This window comes from Castor canadensis, chromosome 2 (genome assembly GCF_047511655.1).
Source record: "Castor canadensis chromosome 2, mCasCan1.hap1v2, whole genome shotgun sequence".
Classification (NCBI taxonomy): domain Eukaryota; kingdom Metazoa; phylum Chordata; class Mammalia; order Rodentia; family Castoridae; genus Castor; species Castor canadensis.
In genome coordinates, this window is record NC_133387.1 from 83,075,270 (window position 1) to 83,098,583 (window position 23,314).

Below are 23,314 nucleotides of genomic sequence, written 5' to 3' on the forward strand. Positions count from 1 at the left end.
GGTACAGGGATGAAACACAGGGGGAACAGAGGATCTGGAGTCTTACCTAGGTAAGCAGTGCAGCCCTGGGGTGCTCTCTTCACATGCTGCCCAGATTTTTGTATGTGAGAGGTAGCAGACAGTCTCCAGGACGCAGAACTAAACAAACTCCTAGAGGGCAAAAGGACAGGCTCTACAGTGGCCACTTAACCCTGCATGCCAGCAGCAAACAACCGGTTGTGATTATGCGGAGCACTGCCTGAGAAGGAATCGGGGCTTCACCTAAGCTCTCCCACTGTGGAAGACTGGATTCCCAGCAGTGACCCTACATCAGGGCCACATCCTTGAGAGGTCATGGAGTTAATACAAAGGGGTGCGTTAGTCCACACATGTGCTTTCAAGGCTTTTTGGTAAACTGAATAAACAATATGCCAACACACGTGTATGCCATAATTTTTTAGATGTGAACATGGGTTTGATTTTTCTTTTTTTTAAAGAGTATTAAAAGTTATAGGTTTCTAAAGGCCAGGCGCCATCAATCTTTTGATTATCATCTGCCAAGGTCTTTTAGCTATGAAGAACCCTCAGTTATTACACTTTCTGAACTGCTGCCTGACCTGACACCATGGCTGCCGTGCTGTCCACCATAGCACCCTTCTGTGCTATTAAGAACTTTGGATGGGGAGAGGGAAAAGAACATTGGTGTCGATACCATCTGAGTTCTCCACCTGTAAGAGTTTCCAAGGTGTTGGGTCATGTTCTGTTTCTTGATCAGGTGCTGAAAACCAGGATGCATTCAGCTTGTGAAAATACAGATCTTAAATGCACTTAATGCACTTTTGTACCTGCTATTTGCCAATAAAAAGTTTAAAACTTAAAAAAAAAATTTTTAAAAAGAACCTGCATAGCTGAAAAATATCTACTTCGAAAGGATGAAGCAACTGACCACAAACAATAGATTTTTGATTCCATGACAGAAAAATAAAATCAGGGAAATGAAGAGTTAAAAATTAGTAAGTCAGTGGTAAAGTTAAGACTGTAAAACTATACAAGGTAAAAGTGACCCTTACACTGAGTAGCAGACAACACAGCAAACCTGCCGTAAGAAGTAATGCAAGCTCTGTCACATACCACAAGCACGGCCTCTAGTTGCAAAGGGGAGCCTATGAGCAAAGGTCCTCTTTTTAAACAAACATTAATTAAACAGCAAGTCAGGATAAAATCCCTACCATACAGACATACAGAAACAACGCTTTACTGGTGAAAGACCTGCCCATGTTTAGTTAAGTGAGAAAGAATCTAACATGATGAAGTCATGTCTTTTAGGGGAAAGAACTCACACGCATTGTTTGAAATCAGAAATATTTGTTCAGCTGGGTTACTTCAAGTGGCAATCAACAGTTCTGGGGCACTGGAAGTGCAGGGAACATGCTCAGAGTCGATGAGCATTGGATTTGCTGAGAAAGGAGAACACAGGGTAATGATGGGTGTAAGCTCAGAGCGCTTAGCATTAATCCACCCTAATGAGGCCAGCACTTGGGGGTGTGGCCTGCTCAACAACACAGCCAAAAGGACCATCGCTCACAGAGGCTCTGATACTAACTTCTCCAACACTAGTGTCTGAGATTTTTCTTTAAAAAAATAACAAGAAGAAATTGAGCTTCCTTCAAAGAGAAAGCTAAATATTGAGTTAACCTATTGGAAAAATAGTAAATTACTATTAGGAAAGCTGAACCAAGGAAGCCTGAACTAAATAAAACATTAAAAGTAACCAAATCAAGATGAGAAACCCGCAAGATAAGCTTTCCAAACACCTGTTCCTTGGCAGTGAAGGGCCAACGGAGCTTGCACCAATATTTCCATTTGCCTACAAAAATATTATTTAAAAAACATCTTCAGCAATTGATTTCTACACCAATAAAACTCAATGACTGAGACAATTGTCCATTGTGTTTTCTTATACTTACCTTCCTTCCCCACTCCTGCACACAAAAATCCAGTAATTAAACAAAATAATACCCTATTACAGAGTTGACAGTTTCCCACCAAGTCACATCCACTGGGTACATACTGAGCAGCTGAGCCTATATCTGGTATTATTCTTTGGTGAAAGCACAAGGAAAGACACAACCCTTGTCCCCAAAGCTTAGAGTCTGGTGATGAAAACAGACCAAGTCAGAAGGAAATAAAAATATAAAGTGCTAAGTGCCACCATACTGCTAAGTGTGGGAGAAATGTGGGAGACACACCTGATCCAGGTATGGCAGGAATAAATGAAGGTCTTAGTGACATCTAAGCTGGGTACTAAATAAGTGAACTAAGAAAAATGGAAAGGGATTCTTGCCAGAGAAAACACATGTGCAGAAAAGTTCTGTAAAAAAGAGGGAGATGGGACTGAGGAAGTAAAGTGCTTCACAGTAGTGCATGATCACTTACCCAGAGGAAAACTGCCTTGAAAAAGCTGACAAACTCATGATACAATGACCCGGAAGGGACCACACTGCTAATTCCCTCTTCAGAAAGGGACTCTGTATGGCTAAGTCCCTTTGCCCAACATCTCACAGCCAGTAGGAAGCTGTCCTGAAAGTCTCCAGTGTCCATACCACCATTCTTGGGCTTGCTGATGTTCAGACATGGAAACCCCATTGCCTCTGTCTTACATTTTATGAAACTACTTCTCCAGATTTATCTGGAGAACAAACAAGGCCTTGGAAACACTTAGTGAAAATCTGGGGCTTTCTGTCTTGTGGAGTCCAGAGGAGCCAACTGGATAATACAACAAAGCAGTTGCAAATATGCAGCAGACTTGCATGAACACAGGCACTCCGGTAAGTTCAGTGAAGGCTTATAAAAAGACAGGGCGGGGGTGGGGTGTGAGTGGAGAGGGACAGTGGCTAGGCTCTTGGCTTGGGGAAGGGAGTCTGTCAGCATTAGCCCCAGAAAGGTACCATATTGTCAGCTGGCCACAGTCATGCCTGAGATGAAGAGGCATCCTCCACAGGCACTTGTAGTGCTGTTTGACTGCCGCTATTTTTTCTCCTATGACTCAGGAAACATCAGCTGTTGACCGACCTTACACCAACATGTGCCTCCATCTATCTGATTACCTGCTAGGAATGCTACATCCTCTATGCAAAATGACAAAGTGTATTCTGCACAGAGGTTCCTCTAGGTTCTGAAGGACTTTATCTTCATGCATGTCCGTATTAGGCTTCCCAGTCTTGGGTTTGCAGCCTTCCTATCATTTATTTGACTTTTAAGTGCTGACTCCATTATGGTCCCACCGTGTGGTACTCCTAGAGTAATGATCCCAAATATATCCACCTCCTGTTCCCTGAAACCACTGAATGTTATTCACATGGCAAAAGGAGCTTTGCAAGTGCGATTAGGACCAGAGGTGGGAAAATCATATGGAGTTATCTGAGTGGACTTGATGTAATCACAAATATTCATATAAAAGGGATTGAGGGGTGCCAAAGTCAGAAAGAAGGCACAAGATTGGAACAATGTACTTTGAAGGAGAAGAAAGATGACGCAAGCTAAGGAACACAGGTGGCCAGGCAGCCAAGAAACTATGGAAAATAAAAAGGATTTGGGGGGCTGGAGGTGTGGCTCAAGGGGTAGAGTGCCTGCCTCAAAAGCACAAAGCCCTGAGTTCAAGCCCCAGTATCACAAAAAAATTTTTTTTAAAACAAGGATTCTTTTTCCCTGTACAGAACCAGTCTACCAACACCCGTTCAGACTGATTTCAGATTCCTAGCTTCCAGAACTGTACAAAAATTAACTTCTATTGCTTTAAGTCACCAACTTTGTAGTAATCTATTACAGCATCCACAGAAAACTAATGTACCTAGTCTTATTTTATATTAGAATATAAGGCAAATTTTCTATGCTTCTGGTTACCTTAGAATTAAATAATACCTTTAAAATAATTCAGCCCACGCCATCCCAAAAAGTAAGGGGATACAGATTGATAAAACAAGAATAAAATGTTAATCATCTTTAAAGCTGGGAACACAGGGAGTTCGTTATACTATTTTTCTCTATATGTATGTTTGAAAACTTTCAAAATACAGTATTTTAAATAGTATTTAATAGCATTTTAAATTCCTAACGAAGATACCACATTTCTACATCATCACCTACTGAAGCCAGATGAGCCAGCTTTTCTGCCATCATTGGAACAAGTTGGTCATTTCTTTAACACCAGATTAGGCTATTGACTGGTGGTTAAGGGGCACATGACATAAAAAGTATGTATCTTTGTACATGTTCCCAGGACATCTGAGAGATACCCAGGAGTTGAAAAACTGGCAAAACCTTTGTGTTTCCTATATCTCATTTCTCCAGGAGAAAGGATCACAGAGCAAAATGAAATACAAAGTTTTTACACTGTGGAACTGGAAGTGTGGCTCAAGTGGTACAGCACAAGGCCCTGAGTACCAATAAAGGGGAGAAAAACAATTCTCCACTCTGTTCTATTTTTGCTGATCACACACAGGCAAATTCATCTAGGAGAAACACACTTCTTGTGCAACTCAACTCTGCCAAAGTTGAAAAACAAGTTTCTTTGAGAGAGCAGTAGTTGGGCTGCTCCTGCTCCTCCAGGGTATGCCGTGAGAACAATGCTGTCAGTAGTGCTTCTTCACAGCATAAGCACACCAGTGATCCACCCAACATCATAGTCAAAGGGGGCCATTCCGACTAAAGCTGACCCAGCCCTGGAGAGCAACGCATATCATAAACCACACACTTCACTCCCGTCGCATTTGATACGTGCACCAACACTTTTAACAAATATTGCAACTGACTAGATATGATGAATTTTTATGTTAAAATCCTAATCCTAAGGTGATGGGATCAGGAGATGGGGCCTTTAGGAAGTGGTTAGTCCATGAGGGCAGAGCCCTCATTAATGTGATTAGTGTCTTTATAACAAAAGGGACCCCAGAGAGCTCCCTTCTGCCATGTGAAGCCTCAGTGAGAAGCCAGGAAGGACATTCACCAGACACTACATCTGCTGACACATGCATCTGAGATCTCCTAGCCTCTAGGACTGTGAGCCACCCAGTCCATGGTAATTTGTACAGAAACCCAAATGCATCCAGACAAATACCTAAAGGCCCAAGCATTTCCATTTTACATGAGGACAACTTTAAAAGCCAGCTCATGACTCTCTCCCTGGGTGTAACCATAAATACCTACACGAACATGTGCTAAAGCCACCCTACACATCACAGAACAGTATGTATGAACCAAGTCCAATCAAAGAGCAAAGGTATTCATAATGCTATCAAAACCATGATTTCAAACCACAAGTGAAGGAAAAACCTCCATTAAAAAAATAAATACATAAAAAGGGGCTAGAGCTATAGCTCAATTGTACAAAACCTGCATAGCATCCATGAGGCCCTGGATTGGATCCCAGCAAACAAAAACAAAGCAAAAACCCCAAGAAAACAAAAACAAAATGCTTACTCTTCTGATACGGAGTAACCAAAAGTCAGGAAAATGGTGCCATTTAAGATTCAGTCAGTCTGATTCCTCTGGCCTTTTCACTCAGACCCACAGGAGCTGTGGGGGTTCACCTCAACACAAACCACTAGCACCTCAGCCAGTCCACAACCCTTCCTACCTTGCTACTGGAATTATATTTGATCAATTAGATTCACAGGATGAAAAACATAGCAAGAAGTCTTCTGAAATTCAGGTTTGCAAAGTCACTGCTTCCCTAGGGTTGGCATGAAGAAAATGCAGATTTTAAGGCATAAATCTAAGAAGAAATAAAAGACAACGAGTTATGCCTGTAAAACTACATTGCAAATTTCCGTCATGAATAAAAAAGAGACCACTAATAGTAAAGGTAGTTAAATTCAAGTCCACCATGAAATACTGCTTTTGATAAAAATTATCTAATTTTTTGTGAAAAGCGAGAGCACACAAGGAAGGGGTGAGGATAGGTAAGACACCTAAAAAACTAGCTAGCATTTGTTGCCCTTAACGCAGAGAAACTAAAGCAGATACCTTAAAAGCAACTGAGGCCAATAGGAAAAGGGGACCAGGTACTACAGAAAAGGTTAGTTCAAGAAGAATTAACCTAGAAGGTAACACCCACGCACAGGAAATCAATGTGAGTCAATGCCCTGTATAGCTATCCTTATCTCAACCAGCAAAAACCCTTGTTCCTTCCTATTATTGCTTATACTCTCTCTACAACAAAATTAGAAATACGGGCAAAATAGTTTCTGCTGGGTATTGAGGGGGGGAGAGGGAGGGGACGGAGTGGGTGGTAAGGGAGGGGGTGGGGGCAGGGGGGAGAAATGAACCAAGCCTTGTATGCACATATGAATAATAAAAGAAAAATGAAAAAATAATAATAATAATTATTTGTGAAAAACAAAGGAGGTAGGCCAGGCATGGTGGCACAAATCTGTAATTCAGCTACTCGGAAATCTGACGTAGGAGTATCATTTGAGCCCAGGAGTTAAGGGCTAACCTAGGCAGCACAGCATGACCCCATCTCAAAAAAAGAAAGAAAGAAAGAAAAGAAAAAGAGAGGCAATGCTGAGAGTAAAACACTCAAGTATTTGAGAGAGATGGGGACCAAAATCTTCCAAGAGGCAGAATTTTTCTCAAACAGTCTTTCTGGGTGACTGTAGGGGGAAAAAAGGAGAAGTAAAGTTAGGCTACACAACAACAAAACAAATTCAGACGGCGAGATTAAGTATTTAGAAATTTTTACAGCAGACTTACAGATATTTCACGTCTGCTGAATCTAATAAGAGATTTACTTGACTTTAAACTTTCATTTTTCTAATAATTTATTCTATTTTCCAAAAATGCAGAAAATTGCTTAAAATTAAAAAGTAACTGGTTCTTAACATCACTGGGTAAGAGGCAGGGATGAGCTAGAGCAATAATTCTCAGAGAAGAAACACACTTAGTGTTTCAGAAATCTGTGGGTTGCTGGTGGGCATGGCATAAAGTGGTAGAACACCTGTCTAGCAAGACCAAGGCCCTGAGTTCAAACCCCAGTACACAGAAAGGGAGGGAGGGAAGGAGGGATGGAGAGAAGGAGATAGGAAGGAGTTTACAAAGTATGATGGCTTCAGAAACCTGTGGGTCCTGTGGGATCAGAAGTGGGCTCCTCTGATAGCTAGTAAGTAGAGACCAGATATGCCATGCCTACTGCAGTGTGCAGTGCAGCACAGCTTTTGAAGGTCCAAGACATTCACATACACAAGAAGCCCATTTACATTAAGCCAGTGTATTTACTGCTCATTTTAATATATGTACATTTTTCAAAATACAACAATGCAAATCAAGATACTATTATATTTAGGTCTACTTCTCAGCACTATATAAAATCACTTCACTAAAAGCAACCAAGCTTTGAGTTGCCACATGCATCCTTGTGTTAGCACCAATATTGGTATAGAGAGGGTTATTTTACCTATGGTACAAACACTTGACTAATTCATTATGAAACCAGTGTTGAAAGGCATAAACCAAGGGCTGGTGGAGTGGCTCAAGCGGTAGCTCACCTGCTTAGCAAGCACAAGGCCCTGAGTTCAAACCCCAGTACTGCCAAAATAAAAAATAAAAATAAATGGGTCACAGGTGATATGAGAGGTCATCTGTGGAGACAACACCATGTGTACAGTTTATTTGGGGTCAGGTTGTCTGGTTTAAGTTCTGTTCAGCCAATGTTATATTTGCAAGACCGTGGCAAGTTTCTCCATTTCTCAGCTTTTTTTTTTTTTTTAAAGTAGGGACAGCCTATTTCCTTCCTATTTCTAGGGTTACGTATAGAAATCAGTAAGAGCTGAGTACAGTGGTACATGCCTGTAATCCTAGCACTCAAGAAATAGAGGCAGAAGGATGAAGAGTTTGAGGTCGGCTTACACAGTAAGACTCTGTCTCAAAAAAACAAAAATTACAGCAAAAAGAGTCAATAGGAACCCACATAAAGAGGTTTGCACATTGCCCTCTCTGATCAGTGGGGCCAATGTGAATACCATTAAACCTAAAACCCAAAGGCAGAGTAGTAAAGAGGAAACAAAGACCTAAGAATGTGATAGTAAGCATAAAAATGAAGAGCAGAAAATCACATACAGGCCTTGTTATCAAAGAGAGCCTGAAATACCCACATTCATTATCATCAACCACAGTAAGCTGATTAAGCAATTTTTTCATAGACACTCAGACACACAGAGTAGTGGTTACAGACCACAAAACAGCACTAAACAAAGGAAGAAACTAGCAAGGTGAGTCCAGAAATCTCTAGCTGAGTTGATGGTTAAGTTCTAAAAAGCATCACCCACCCTCAGTTAAACAAGATGACGAATGAGCACCTCTTTTTGTCTCCCAGGTAGGAACCCAAACCTGAGGAAACTTGAAAAAGTATCAATGCCTATATACCAGACATCTAGGAAAGACCACAGGAAACCACAGCCTTTTTTATTCCCACATGGGAAGAACATCCCTAATAGCAAGACTGTTGTATGTAAGACAAAGTAGGTTACTCAGTGAGGCAGAAACAACAGAGGGGGAATGGCCTTAGATATCAGGCAACCCTAGCCTTTCTGGTTGCTGATGCTAAAATTAGATACAGGATTAAGAGGGCTCTACCATTCCCAGTTGATTTACTGTTTTAAATTTCTACCTGGGGACTTCTCCCTCGCCCATGTATACATAAGGTTTTATTCATTGAATTGGAGGTGAGAAGCAAGAAGAGCAACAATTGAAGGTTTTTAGACACTTAAAATGGTGTGCATACATACACACACACATACATGGACAACTCAAATACACATTGTTAAAAAAAAAAAAAAAGAAAGAAAAACCAGCTAAAGTCCTACCCAAGGCTTAATTTAGACAAAGGTTACCCTTAAGTAAAGAGAAACATTCAAACAAATTACTTAGCAGTAGTAGTCTGTTCTTGAGAAATAAAAGATTCAACCAGCCTCTTTCAAAACTTGGAAACCTACATCCGAAGAAATAATCTTCGGTTCCAAGTTCTGGATCCAGACAAAACTGAACAGGCACATTCAACCCTGCTTCTCCCACTGACAGCAGTTATAAAAGCTGGACAGAATTCGAAGCAGTTATTTGAGACCCTGAGAAATAAATGATAGTAGGTGGATGGGAGAATCTGAAGTATGACTGAACTGAGGTGATTTCACCCACGTTTTTCCTCTAAGATTTAGTGAATGTACAGACAGAGAGAGCTCAAGAGAACTCTTCTAGTCCCAGCTTGACAGTAGGAAGGTCGCTGGAACCTGTGATGGAAGGAACTGTGGTTCCAAGGGGATGGTCTGAATCCTTTTGCTTTTTTCCCCTCAGTTCTCCTGCCACTTGCATAGTGGACTTGGGTATAGGAAGTGCACAACCAAGCAGGGTAACCAAGTCCTTCGCTTTTGGAGAACCAAAAAGAGGAGCCTCAGGGAGCCATAAAGAAGTAATAAGGTGTGTGGGAGGGAGGGGTGCTCAAGTGGTAGAGCACTTGCTTAGCAAACACAAGGCCCTAAGTTCAAACCCCAGTACCCCCTCAAAAAAACAAAAACAAAAACAAGATTATGGACAGGAGGACCTCAGGTAGTCATTAGGAACTCCTGGGGTTAGCCCCAAGGAATCAACAAGGGCCCAGTGTTTGAATCTGAAACTAAATGACATACTCAGGATTTTGAGAGCTTAACTATGAGCTAGATCACTGCCCTAGTCTCACACGGCACCAGCAGGGTGCTGCACATGAGACACATCCTCAGAATCTTTCAAAAGCTCCAAAAACAAAACTAAAGTTGGAACCATTAACCCACAGAAGACTGGTTGGTTACAACTGAATCCAACTAAATAAACTGTATCCTAAAATAAAATTGTCAGCATTCTCCACAGGATGAAACAGATCTAGGATCTTATAATATTCAAGATGTCCAAGATACAATCTAAAACTACTTGCAACTATGGAAATCTCACCTCATATGAAAAAGATAATGCAAATACAAAGAATGATACAGGAGTTGAAAATATCTAACAAAAACTTTAAAGACATTTATTACCAAAATGCCAAGATAATGGAAGGCCCGAAAATGTCTAGGAAATAGGAGAGACGAATAAACTCAGTGGGTGGGCTCAAAGCAGATTAGAGATGACAGAGGATATTGTCATTGTTCATGAAGACAGATCAGTAACAATTATTCCATCTGAGCAACTGAGAAACATCTGAACAATATGAACACATAGACCTGTGGGATAAGATCAAAAGACTTAAATTCATGCTATCTATATTCTAAAAAGGAAAAAGAAAAACGTTTGCAGAAAAATTTGTAGAAATGAGGGCTAAATGTTTCCCAAATTTAGTAAAAGACATAGATCTATAGATTTAAAATATACAATGGGAAAGGAAAGGACACTGAGTAGTAAAGAGAATTGAAGTACACTTCACATACAGATATGAAGACAGCATAATGAAACCCACCAAACACTGTTTGAAAAAAAGGGGAGAAGACAGTAGGAATAGAAATGTAATAGAGGGGTGGACTTGTGCAAGGTGTACCATATGCATGAATGGAATTATCACAATGAAATCCCCTTGTATTACTAATGTATGATAATTCAAAAATAAAATAATTTTTAGGATGATGATATACTGTAAAAACTTTTGTAAATGTCACAATGTACCCCAAGTACAATAATATAATGAAAAAATTAAATAATTTAAAAATGCACAGTGAACCTCAAATAAGGAAAAACCCCCAAATCTCTAGATATACAATAATTAATTATTGAAAGTCAAAAACAAAGAAAAATCTCAAAAAAAAAGCCAAAGAAAAATAACATTATAGGGCAGTGGTTCCCAGTTAAAAATTACGATGCCCCATAAAAGGATATTTGGCAATACCTGGAGGCATTTTAATGGTCACGAACTGTGGAGGCAGAGAGCTACTGACACCTGGTGGGTAGAGGCCAAAGATGCTATTAATGAGCCTGCAAAACATGACTACATTCTGTCTTTAAGAAACTAATTTCGGCCAGATACTGGTGGCTCATGCCTGTAATCCTAACTATTTGGGAGGATGAGGTCAGGAGGATCACAGCTCAAGGTCAGCCCCGGCAAACAGTTTGCAAGATCCTATCTCCAAAACAACCAGAGCAAAATTGATTGGAGGTTTGACTTAAGTGGTAGAGCACCTGCTTTGTGAGTACCTGCTTTGCAAGCATGAGTTCAAGCCCTGAGTTCAAATCCTAGTTCCAAAAATAAGAAACTCATTTTATTTGATGTCCCGAGATCAAACTCCAGTACCACCAAAAGAATAAACTCAACTATGATGATATATGTTGTCTCAAAGTTAAAGGATACAAAAAAAAAAAAAAAAAAAAGACCACACATGCACTAATTAAGAGAATGCTGGAATGGTATTTAATTGTAGGCAAAGTCAACTTCAGAGCAAAAACAGGTACCAGGGATTTAAAAAAAAAAAAAAAAGGTATCATGATAAAAGGGTCAATCCAAGCTGAAGGCATGGTTCAAGTGATAGAATGCCTACCTACCAAGCATGAGGCCCAGAGGTCAAACCCCAATATCGCAAAAAGGAAAAAAAAAAAAGGGTCATATAAGGATAGGATGTAAGAGGACGAATGTGGTGGAAATATTAAGTATTCATGCATGAAAATGGAAAAATGAGAACTTTTGAAACTAAGAATGGAGGAAGGCGGTAAAAGAGAATGATGGAGAGGATGAATTCAACTACGATATATTGTAAGCACTTTTGTAAATACCACAATGTACCCCCAGTACAACAATAATATAATTTTTAAAGTATGTAAAAAATTTAAAAATAAAAGGGTCAATTCAACTTTGAAGACATAGCAAGCCCAGATGTATATGGATCTAATAACAAGATTTTAAAACATATATAAAGCAAATTTGACAGAGCTAAAAAGAAAAACACACAAATCCATGATTACAGTGAGAGATTTCAATACTCTACCCTCAGGAATGGATAGAACAATTAAAAAAAGAACAGAACCAGGCATGATGGTACATACCTGTAATCCTAGCAATTTGGGAGACTGAGGGAGGAGGACAGAGAGTTCAAGGCCAGCCTGGGCTATATAAGGAAGCCCTGCCTTGAACTGAAAGTATCAACCAACTAGAGCTGTTACTTATAGAACACACTACTCAATAACATGAGACATGTACCAAGACAGATTACATATACTTTAAACCATATATATAAAATAAACATTAACTGATTTTAAGAATTATAAGAATATAAGGTATGATCACTAACCATAATAGAACTGAACTAAAAGTCACTAACAAAAAGATAGCAAGAACATCTCTAATCCTTTGAAAACTAAAACTACAAACGTCTTAAAATTAACGAAACCAAGTGTTGTGACTGGGGGGTTGGGTCTGAGTCAGGCCAAAAAAAAAAAAAAGATAAACCTAGCAGGACTGATAATGATTTCCAAGACAGAAGGCAAAAACTACCAGTATCAGGATTTAAAAAAAGAGATATTACTTCAGATCCCACAGATGTTTATTTAAAGGATAATAATGCAATACTATAAAACTTTATGCATCTCTATTCAATAACTTTTATGAAATGAACTAACTCTTCAAAAACCATTACTAAAACTACCCAAGATGAAAGGAAAAACCCAGAGTCCTGAGTTAAAACAAAGAAAACCTCTGAGGAAGAAATTTTTATTTAGGTGGTTTGACTAGCAAACTATTAAACATTTAAAGAAACAACACCAATTCAGCAATTTCATCAAGCACAAATAATTCCTAACATAATTTACAGTTTTGTTACCCTGATAACAAAATCAAAGAAAATTTTAAAAAAGAATATAAACCAATATTCCCCATGAACAGAGACATAAAATGTTCTCAACAAAAATGTTAAAGTGGATTAAGCACTATACTTACAGTCTAAAATAACACAATGAGAGTTTGGTAGGAATGCAAGGCTAGTTCAATATTTGAAACAGTCTATGTAATTCCTAACGGCCTAGGAAAACTGCACATAAATATCAATTCATGCAGAAAAAGGACTGGAAGCAATTCAACATTCACTCGGCATAAAGAATGTCAGTAAACTAGGAAGAGAACACTTCAGAAAAACCCAACTGCTCACATTCTGCTTAATGGTAAAAACTCCCAGTTCTTGTGATTGTCACTGGGGTCCTGTCCTGGGCAGGGCACTAAGGCATACAGATTTTTTTTGGAGGATTGGGGGGCAGTACTGGGGTTGAACTCAGGGCCTGCACCTTAAGCCACTTTACCAGCTCTTTTGTGTGATAGGTTTTTGTCAAAACAGGGTCTCATGAGCTATTTACCTGGGCTAGCTTCCAACTGATATCCTCCTAATCTCTGCCCCGAGTAGCTAGGATTACAGGCATGAGCCACCAGTGCCAGGCAGGCATACAGATTTGAAATCCCAACACTGAGGAGGCCAAAGCAAGAGGATTGTGAGTTTCAAGACCAGGCTGGTCTACACAGTAAGACCCTATCTCAAAAACACAAAAAACAATTAAGCCAGGCTTGGTGACATATGCCTATAAACCAGTACTCAAGAGGCCGAGGCAGAAGATCACAAATTTGAGACCAGTGTGGGCTCCACAGTGAGACCCTGTCTGGGAAAACAAAAAAGCCCAGTGATTAGAAACCAAGGATTAAACAATAACATTCACCCGACTACTATCAAAACAAAAAACAAAGTAAGTGCTGGAAAGCCTATGAAGAAATTAGAACACTTGTACGCTATTACTAACAATGTAAAACCATGCAGCTTTTTCAGAAAGGCAGTTCTTCAGAAAATTAAAAATAATAAGATGCACATCGGTGGCTCATGCCAGCTACACAGGAGGCCTAGACTGCAGTTCCAGGTCAGCCTGGGCAAAAAAAGTCTGCAAGATCCTATCTCAACAGAAAAATAGTTGGCACACATCTGTCATCTGAGCAATAGCAGGAAGCATAAAACAGGAGAATCATGCTCCAGGCCATCCTAAACAAAAAGTGAGACTCTATCTCCAACGTAACCAGAGCAAAATGGGCTGGAGGTGTGGCTCAAGTGGTAGAGCATCCACCTAGCAAGCACAAAACCAGAAGGAAGGAAAGGAGGTAGGGAGGGAAGGAGGGAGGAGCTGGGGGTATAGAACAGCAGTACAGTACTGACTTGCCTAGCATGTGGGATGTCTTGGGTTGGAGCTCCAGCACTGAAAGAAAAGAATTGCTAGCTGGTGTGGTGACTCGCACCTACAGTTCTAGCTACGTAGGAGGCAGGAGTAAAGGAGCACTTGAGCCTAGGAGTTTGAAGCCAGCTGTGGTAACATGGCAGGACCCTGTCTCAGAAAAGATTGCTAAAACCTCCAGCTGCTCCACTTGTAGGAAAATACCCAAAAGAACAGAAAGTATGTTGTGAATAGAATTTGTTCGCCTATTTCAGAGCATTATTCACAAAAGTCAAAAGGTGGAAGCAAACCACATGCTCATGGATAGATGAGCAGACACAAAGACTGTGAAAAATACACATACAATGGAATATTATTGAACTTTAAAAAAGAGATTCTAATACATGCTATAAGACTCAACCTCTAAGTCACTATGTTAAATGAAATAAGCCAGTCACAAAAGGGCAAATCAAATATGAGATTTCATTTCCATAAGGTAGATAGAGTGGTCAAATTCAGAGAAAATGAAAGTAGAAGAATGGTGTCTACTAAGGGCTCAGAGAAAGGGAAAGTAGAGAGCTGTTTCAGTTTTGCAAGGTGAAAAACTTCTGAGGATTAGTACACTACAATGTAAATATACTTAACTGTGCAGAATTATACATCTTAAAAGTTGTAAAGCTAATATATATGATGGACATTTAAACATCTAAAAAGATATTTACAATAACATCTCTCCAAACTTAAATACTTGGGTGTGGATCTTCCAGCACACACATCGATCCTGTATGGTGGAAATGACATGCTGATGAAAAGAAGTCCAAGCTGACTAAATTAATGGAGGTCTAACATGTACACTGACTGGAAGACGCAACTTAGTAAAAATGCCCATTATCGCAAGTTTTCAGAAATTGTAATATGATCCCAATCAAAATTCCAGCAGAATTTTTGTCTAAATATAGACTTCTTGGATCTAAAATGTATATGGAAAGACAAAGTAATTAGAATAGCCAAGTACTATTGGTGAAAAAGAAGAATAAAGTTGGAGAAATAACAGCCAATTTTCAGACTGACTATATAGAGTATAGTAACCAAGAAAGCATAATAGAGTCTGAAAGGAGACCCACACACATATGGCAAATTAATCTGTGACAAAGGTACAAAGATGATTTAATGAAGATAATCTAACATACATGGCACTGGAATAACTGGACATCTATAGGCAAAAAAACTAGACCTCAGACTATGACTCACACATTACATAAAAATAAATTCAAGGGCCAGGGCGTGTGGTGGGACACACCTGTAATTCCAGCTACTAAGAAGGCAGAGATAGGAGGATCACAGTCCAAGGCCACCTGGGCAATAGTGGGAGACCCTATGTGAAAAATAGACAAAGCAAAAGGGTTGGGCGGAGTGGCTCAAGTGGTACATGCCTGCCTGGCAAGTGCCCTGAATTCAAACCCTAGTAACCACTTAAAAAAACTCAATTCACCATAGGCATAAAAGTAAACCACAAGATGTATTTTTAAAATTTTTTTAGTTTTTGGTTTTGAGGCAGGGTCTAGCTCTGTAGCCCAAGCTGGAGTTGAACTCACAATCCTTCTATCTCAGCCTGTGAGTGCTGGGATTACAAATGTGCTCTACCACACCAGCTATAAAGAGGATTTAGACAAAAGATTTTTAAACACAGCACCCAAAACACTAGCCATAAGAGAGAGCTAGCAAGACTGAATAAAGTGGACTTCATTAAAATTTAAATTTTTGTTATGACAAAGACAATCTTGAGAATGGATAATCTGCTGACTGGGAGAAAATATTTGTAAATCACACTTGTGACAAAGAACATGCAAAGAATTCTCAAAACCCAACTAAGTATCAAAAGACACTTTGAGGATAGTATATGACCTGACATGGTGTGATGTATCTATAATCCCAGCTACTTAGGAATTGGGAGATAGGAGGATCTTGAGTTTGAGGTCACTCTGTGCTACAAGCAAGACCCTGTGTCAAAAAAAAAAAAAAGAATTTTGGTAGCATGCATAAGGCCCTGGGTTGGATTCCCAGCACTTTAAAAAAAAAAATTAACTCGGAATCCTGGGCCGGGGCTGTCACTCAGCAGTAGAGACTAGCATGCACAAGGCCCTGGGTTCCATCCTCAAAAAACAAAACAACAACAAAAAAAGAGCCTGAATCCTCCAGAGGCAAGAGGTCAAATTTACAGGAAAGAATGCCAAAGGAAGCATCATGGAGCACATACAGAGAAGAACACCATGACTGACACCTATGGTCTTAAAACAGAAGACTACTGATGCAAAAACATTACAATAAAATGAACAATTAAGGAAAGGCCAACGACTTGGTTCCAAGTCGGGCATGACCGCACCACGATATCTAAATACCATTTCCCAAGAAATCAGAGCTCCAGTCCTTAGGGCCAGGAAATGTACCTGGGAATTCTTATACCACAAAATTAGGTAAGTGAATAACTATTGATTTGTCATCAAAAGGATGCTGGTGCCAGGTGTGGAGGCATATAACTATAATCCCAGCACTTGGGAGGCTGAGGCAGGAGGGGACTGCAAGACCAGCCTGGGCTATAGATAGCGTGAACCTGTCTCAAAAAAAAAAAAAAAAAAAAAAGACACTAAAACTAGCTTGAAGAAGTTGACATAGTCATCAATAAGAATGATTCCAAGGGCTGTTACAGTGGCTCAAGCTATAGACTACCTGCCAAGCAAGCACAAAGCCTTGAGTTCAAACCCCAGTTCCACAGGGGAAAAAAAAAAGATTCCAATACTACTGAAACCCAAATACATTAAACCCATGAAAATCACTGGTCATCCCTGTGGATGGCAAGACCGTCATGTTTATAAAAGCACTAAGTGAGTGGGAGGGGGTGGGAGCAAGCATTTGTCCTGTCTCTTTACAAACACTATCTCAAATAACTGGGGAGTCAAGTAACTGCTGAAGATAAGCTCCTCTTTATAATTATTCCAACCAGCTATGGAAGAAATGGTCGTATGAAACATTACCATCCTGCAGCCACACAATAACAAATCTCAGCAGTGGCCAAGGGCATTTCACATCACAAAGCAACTGTCGCCATGTGCCTCCTGATGAAAGAATACATCCCACGTATTACTTTGTCTTGTCCAAATAGGCATAAAGTGAACTTGTGCCTGAGTCCTACAAGGCTCAGGGGAACAAATGTGGATACAGTTCAGCAAAATAAGAATGTAGGACATTCTACAGAATAAACATACTGGAAAAAGAAAAGGCAGGAAGAGGAGACAGGTTGAACAAAAAAGATCAACCCTGAGAATTTCTGAGCACCAGTGGCTCCCAAGTAGCTGGGAGGCTGAGATCAGGAGGAGCAAGTTTGAGGACAACCTGGGTTCTAGCAATAGTTTGCTAGACCCCCATCTCCAAAATAACCAAAGCAAAACAGACTGGAGGTATGGCTCAAGTGGTAGAGCACCTGCTTGCAGGCACGCAGTCCTAAGTTCAAACCACCAAAAAAAAAAAAAATTTTTTTTTAAATAAAGGGCATGAAACACTCTAAGATAATCATCTCAAAAAATATATATATATATTGAAACACACAGGACAAATGACCAGGTATCTTAAAGGCAAGGGCATGGTAAACTCAGAAAGACTTGCCTCATGTATTAGCCACACAGGGAGACTGGAATTCCCCTGCACACCAGTCACATCATTTCTAATGCTGTGCACTGCAGAGCAACCATGCATAAGGAACCAATTGTCCACAGCTCTCTAAACAGGTGACTTTACTAGTAACTCCCCCAACTAACCTAAGTTCATTCTTCATTAAAACCACAAGTTTCCTCCAGACATGGGGAAGATGCTGCTTCTATCAGGCTCCCTGTCAATCTTTCAGGAGCATGTCAAAAGCAAACAAGTGATAGCTGCAAGAAAGAGAAACTTTGCTTTCTATTAGAATAACAAAATTAAGAGCAGAACCCCTAACCGTCTGCACCTGCAGGACCTTAGAATAGTTACTTTAGCTCTCTGTACCTCAGACGCCTTATCTGTAAAATGGAGACATGGCTGGACGCTGGTGGCTCACACCTGTAATCCTAGCTACTCAGGAGGAAGAGATCAGGAGGACTGAGGTTCAAAATCAGCCCTAGGCAAATAGTTCCCGAGACCCTATCTCGAAAATACCCAACATGAAACAGGGCTGGTAGGGTGGTTCAAGTGGCAAGAGCACCTGCCTAGCAAGTGTAAAACCCTGAGCTCAAACCCCAGTGCTGCGGGAAAAAAAAAAAAAAAAATGCAATCATTAAGATAACTGGTGAGGGGTGGGAGGGGATATAAAACATTATTTTACATGCAATTTCCACCTTGCACCTTTGGTCTGCTTACTTTCCATGCCAAGAGGAAGCAGTTGACCCACTGGCATGTCAGAAGCCCAGATACAATCTGAGGATGCTTTACTTAGGAAGAACCACATTTTATTCTATTCAGCCTGGGAGACAGCTTCCGCTTCCTTAATCAATCACACCAGACAGTGCACTGGAAGAAGAAGAACTTCCACTGCAGAAACATCTTCAGAGTTTCCTTCTTGATACATATTTTTCCCAGGCCAGTGAAGACCAGGAAAAACCAGATACCCAGGTGGTGAGGTAAAGCCAAAAGACACTGTGGATTTTCTAGCAAGATTCCTTACAAAGTCTTGTCAGATCACACATTCAAATCTTTTTCTTGGAAAATACAGTCATTTCAGTCATGGGCAACATCAAGGGTCCATCACATCAGCATGTAGAACTTTGTGATGTAGATGACTAACAGTAGCTCAGATTGTTTTCCCAGACCGTGAACCCTGGGAGCCCTAACTCACTCTTTACTTTAGGACCACTTCATGTACAGAGAGAATAGGTCTTCAGGCTCACCTTGGGGGTGGTATACTTTTTAATATTTTCTGAGTACTTGTCAGGAATTTTCACTCTTTTGACCGGAGAGTAATGATAAGACAGGAGGATGCAGGAGAAAATTCTCAATAAGAAGTTCTTTCCTATGTCTTTGGTAATTTATTTTTTATATGCAGAAAAGACACTAAATTTAAGAAATGGAGTCCACTTGCAAAATTGAGTATAGTGCAAGAAAAAGGATCCTTAAACGTGTTTATCACTACTCCCAACACACCATCCACCCCAGGAGGGACTCCCTCAAGTCCTCATGCACATACACCTCCCTAGGGCATCTGAGGATCCAAACCTGTCCACTTGTAGGAGACTTCCAGACCTAGTTATTATACTGAATCTACTGAGTCTCCTGTACATTCTTGTGAAGGATGGAGAAAAAAGTTCTCACCTATTTCTCAATTATATTCCACATATGTGGAGGAAAACAGACCTTAATTCTCTAGCAGCAAGTCCTTCAAAAAGTTAGCTCCCACCTAGCAAGTGCAAGGCCCTGAGTTCAAACCCCAGTACTGCCCCACAAAAAAAAGTTTCCTCGTGTCTTTATCTGCATAAATACTTAAGAGCAAAACACTGAAAACCTCTTGTAATCACTTCACATAAGATAGGGAGGGGGTGACAGTTTGTGGGGGGAGAAATGGAGGGTGTATAATGTAAAGCTATTCAGAGTTGTCACAACAAATCCCCCCTCCTACAATGAATATATGCTAATAAAAACAGAGTAGGGGAAGAAGAGCAAAACACTGGGCTGGAGGAGTGGTTCAAGTGGCAGAGTGCCTGCCTAGCAAGCATGAAACCCTTAGTTTAAACCCCAGTCCACCAAAAAAAATAAAGGAAAACATTTAGCCAGCCATGGTGGCTTACACCTGTATTTCCATCTACTCAGAAGGTGGACATTAAGAGGTTCTCAGTTCAAACCAGCCCAGACAAAAAGACCCCATCTCATCAAATAAGTCAGGCTTGGTGGTGCACACCTGTGATCCCAGGTCCACAAATAGGAGCGTAGACAGAGACTGACCTGGGCAAAAACTGCAAGACCCTATCTGAAAAATAACTAAAGCAAAAAAGGGCCAAGAGATGCGGCTCAGATGGTAGAGCACCTGCCTAGTAACCATAAGACCAGGAGTTCAAACCCCAGTATTGACAAAAAGAAAAAAAAAAAAAAAAGGGAAATATTCAGCGAATTTCCTGCCTGTATCAATGCTTTATCATCATCCAAAATCAAATGTTAGAAGCCATTTAACCCCTGCTTGACACACATAATATGCAAGATATGCCACCAGCAAACCTGAGAACAATTTTCATCTCTCTGTAGTACATGAGCAACATATAATATATAGCAGTTAAAGATTTAACAGTGGTATTTAGCTAACAGTCCAGTTACAGGTCTTACAGGACACCACACAACACTGTGACCTGACAGTGTCCCCGATTCTGTGACACCCCTTGCAGGGATCTCACAGAAAATTGCCTAAAAAATGATTGGCAGAAGAGAGACGGGCCTTTTCATTACTATGTTCGAACCGTCCACATCTGCCCTTCTACTTCATGACAATGAAGCTAAGACTGCACTCTATGGCTCCCTCTCCCAGTTGTTCCCTGTAAGTTTCTGTCACCAGAAGTCACTAGAGGGAGACTAGGAGGCAGAAGTGGAGGGAGACTAGACAAGTTCTTTCTTGTTCATTGGTGGTTCCTATGAGCAACACCACATCAACTACTGGTTTCAGCCTCTAGTTGCTCTGGGCCTCTCAGAACAAGACTCATAACCTCCCCAATCCCTGGTGCCAGCCAAACCAAGGAGCTTCCACTGCTCAGAGCCCAGGCTCTGAGCAGGTTCTCAGTTTTCTCAGCTCTGAGAACCTCAACCCATTCCCTTTGATTTCCCAGCCTGCTGTCTGCATTCACAGCCTCTAAATTCCTTTTTGCTCTTTCATCCCTCCAGTACCTGTGAGATTCTCCACATTAAAATCTCCTATTGAGGAATGGGCAGCAGCTCAAGTGGTAGAGAACCTGCCTAGCAAGTGTGAGGCCCTGAGTTCAAGCCCCAGTACCGCCAGAAAATAAATAAATAAATAAAATCTCCTATTGAGAGGGAGGGGAAATAAAGGACGACGATGGGGGGGGTGAATAAGATATATTGTAATCACTTTTGTAAATGTCACAATGTGCCTCCAGCACAATATGCTAATAAAAAATAATAAAAAGAAGTAAGTAAAATCTCCATTGACTACATAGTGTACTTTCTACGATCCTAGCTGGACCTGCTAGGATCAAATTCTGGACAAGCACAAGAACTTAGGGCTGAGGGGTAATGAACTTACAGAATGCAGTAGTACCGTGCACTCATATGCAGCAAACAGTTTTAAAAGTCATATTTAATGCTCTAAGGAACCCAGTGACGTGGCTACTATCATCATCTAAGTTAGAAAGGAGGAGAATAGGGCTGGTGGATTGGTTCAAGCAGTTAGAGTGCCTGCCTAGCAAGTGTGAGGCCGTGCGTTCAAACTCTAGTAATGCCAAAAAAGAAAAAAAAAAAAACCAGGAAAATAAGACTCAGATTTTTAAAAACCTATTCAAAAATCACTTAACTAGGCCACCTAACTAGAAGGTTGTGGAACTACAATTCCAAGTCTGAACACAAACATTGCCATGTTTCCTACAAGAAGGGGAGAAAAAAAACCAAAAAATACCAACTCTAAGGCTTCTCTAGGGATTCTGTGCTGTTCACGGGGCTAACAAATAACTCACTATGGGCACACACTTCCTTTCTTGTCTTTGTGCGTCTGATTCTGTAAGTCCCCTTTCTTTTTTCCTGCCTCTTCTTGTCTAGGAAAACAGTATCACTTATCCTGTGGAATGTCCCATATCCTGGACTTGGTTAGCTGTTTCTTCATGACGTCATTTAATTTGGCCCTCCATCTTCCATATTTCTTATAAACCCAAAGTTAGATTGAAGCAGAATCTGGTCAAACTTCTTTTGCAAACTGGAAAATTTTGCCTGTGGCACTCTGTGTTTCTCACTCATCAAATCAGGAGTCACATAACATCTGGTTGTTCTACTTTCTACGATCCTTAGATCCTTCTGTGATCATGGGAATCTGGAGCTGCAGGTGCAAAATCATCACCATCTACAGAACAGCTTTGGCCCGAGACAGCCTGCACACCCAGTGTATAAAAAGGCTCACAGTGACCCTTCTCCAAAGGGAGCCGAAAACGGTGCTCAATCAAGTCTTCAAGGAAAGCAAACACCACACAGCTCATTCCACTCATAACAAGTCCTTAACAAATTTGTTTTCCTTTATTAATATGTTGAAAAATAAAATCTTAAGAGAGAGTCAAAGGTGAAGCGTTCCAAAGTCTAGTTTCAGGCTTCTCCCATGTTCTTGCTCAATTATTTAACTCCTGTATGCCCACATGTGTCCACTTGAAAATGGAGACAGTGTTACCAACTTGCTGACATCTCAACGGACTATTGGGCCAGGTGTGGTAACACACACCTGCAATCCCAGCACTCAGGAAGTGAAGGTAAGAGGCTGATTACTTTGAGGCCAGCCTGGTTACGCAGTGAGATCATGTCTTGCAAAATTAAAAAAAGACTGTGAGGAGAGTAAAAAGAATTACGACCGTTAAGAAAAAGTTACAGAAAATAACAATTGCTTTTATTACTTAGATTTTACCCAGAATGAGGGAAAATGCAAGAAACTAAGAGCCACCACAATCTAAATCTGAAGGGACATTATGAATGGAAACTCTGCCACTAGCCTTTAAGATATGTTAAAACTCTAATCATTCACCTAAAATTGGCTGCAAATATTTGACTATTTCACTAGAAGCTACATTATACTAGATATAATTCCTAAACAGAGTATCGTATTAAATCATTTAAAACTGCAATTACTATGTATGGCCCATCTTAAAATATGGGGATAAAATTATTCATCCCGCCTCCACTTCCCTACACTTGGATCTGGGAACCCATTCCCCAAGCAGCTGAATACCCTAAACAAATAATAATCTAAAACAGGGAAAGGTATGGAGTTTAATCTCTAAGTCACTATTTCCATCTACGAAGCTTATTTTTAACACATTATATAACATAAAAATACTTATCATATACCAGGGAACCAACCCTTTCCTGCAAAGGTGAAATGCAAAAACCTGTCATGTAGGTAGCAATGTATAAAATTTTCTGAGCCCAAATAATATGATTT

At 40.3% G+C, this 23,314-nt stretch overlaps 1 protein-coding gene across 3 annotated transcripts in view; it reads right to left on the minus strand.

Moving 5' to 3' along the window:
• Igf2bp3 (insulin like growth factor 2 mRNA binding protein 3) overlaps positions 1-23,314 on the minus strand; it is a 111,742-nt gene that overhangs the window by 60,673 nt on the left and 27,755 nt on the right. The gene's annotated exons all lie outside the window — the stretch shown is intronic.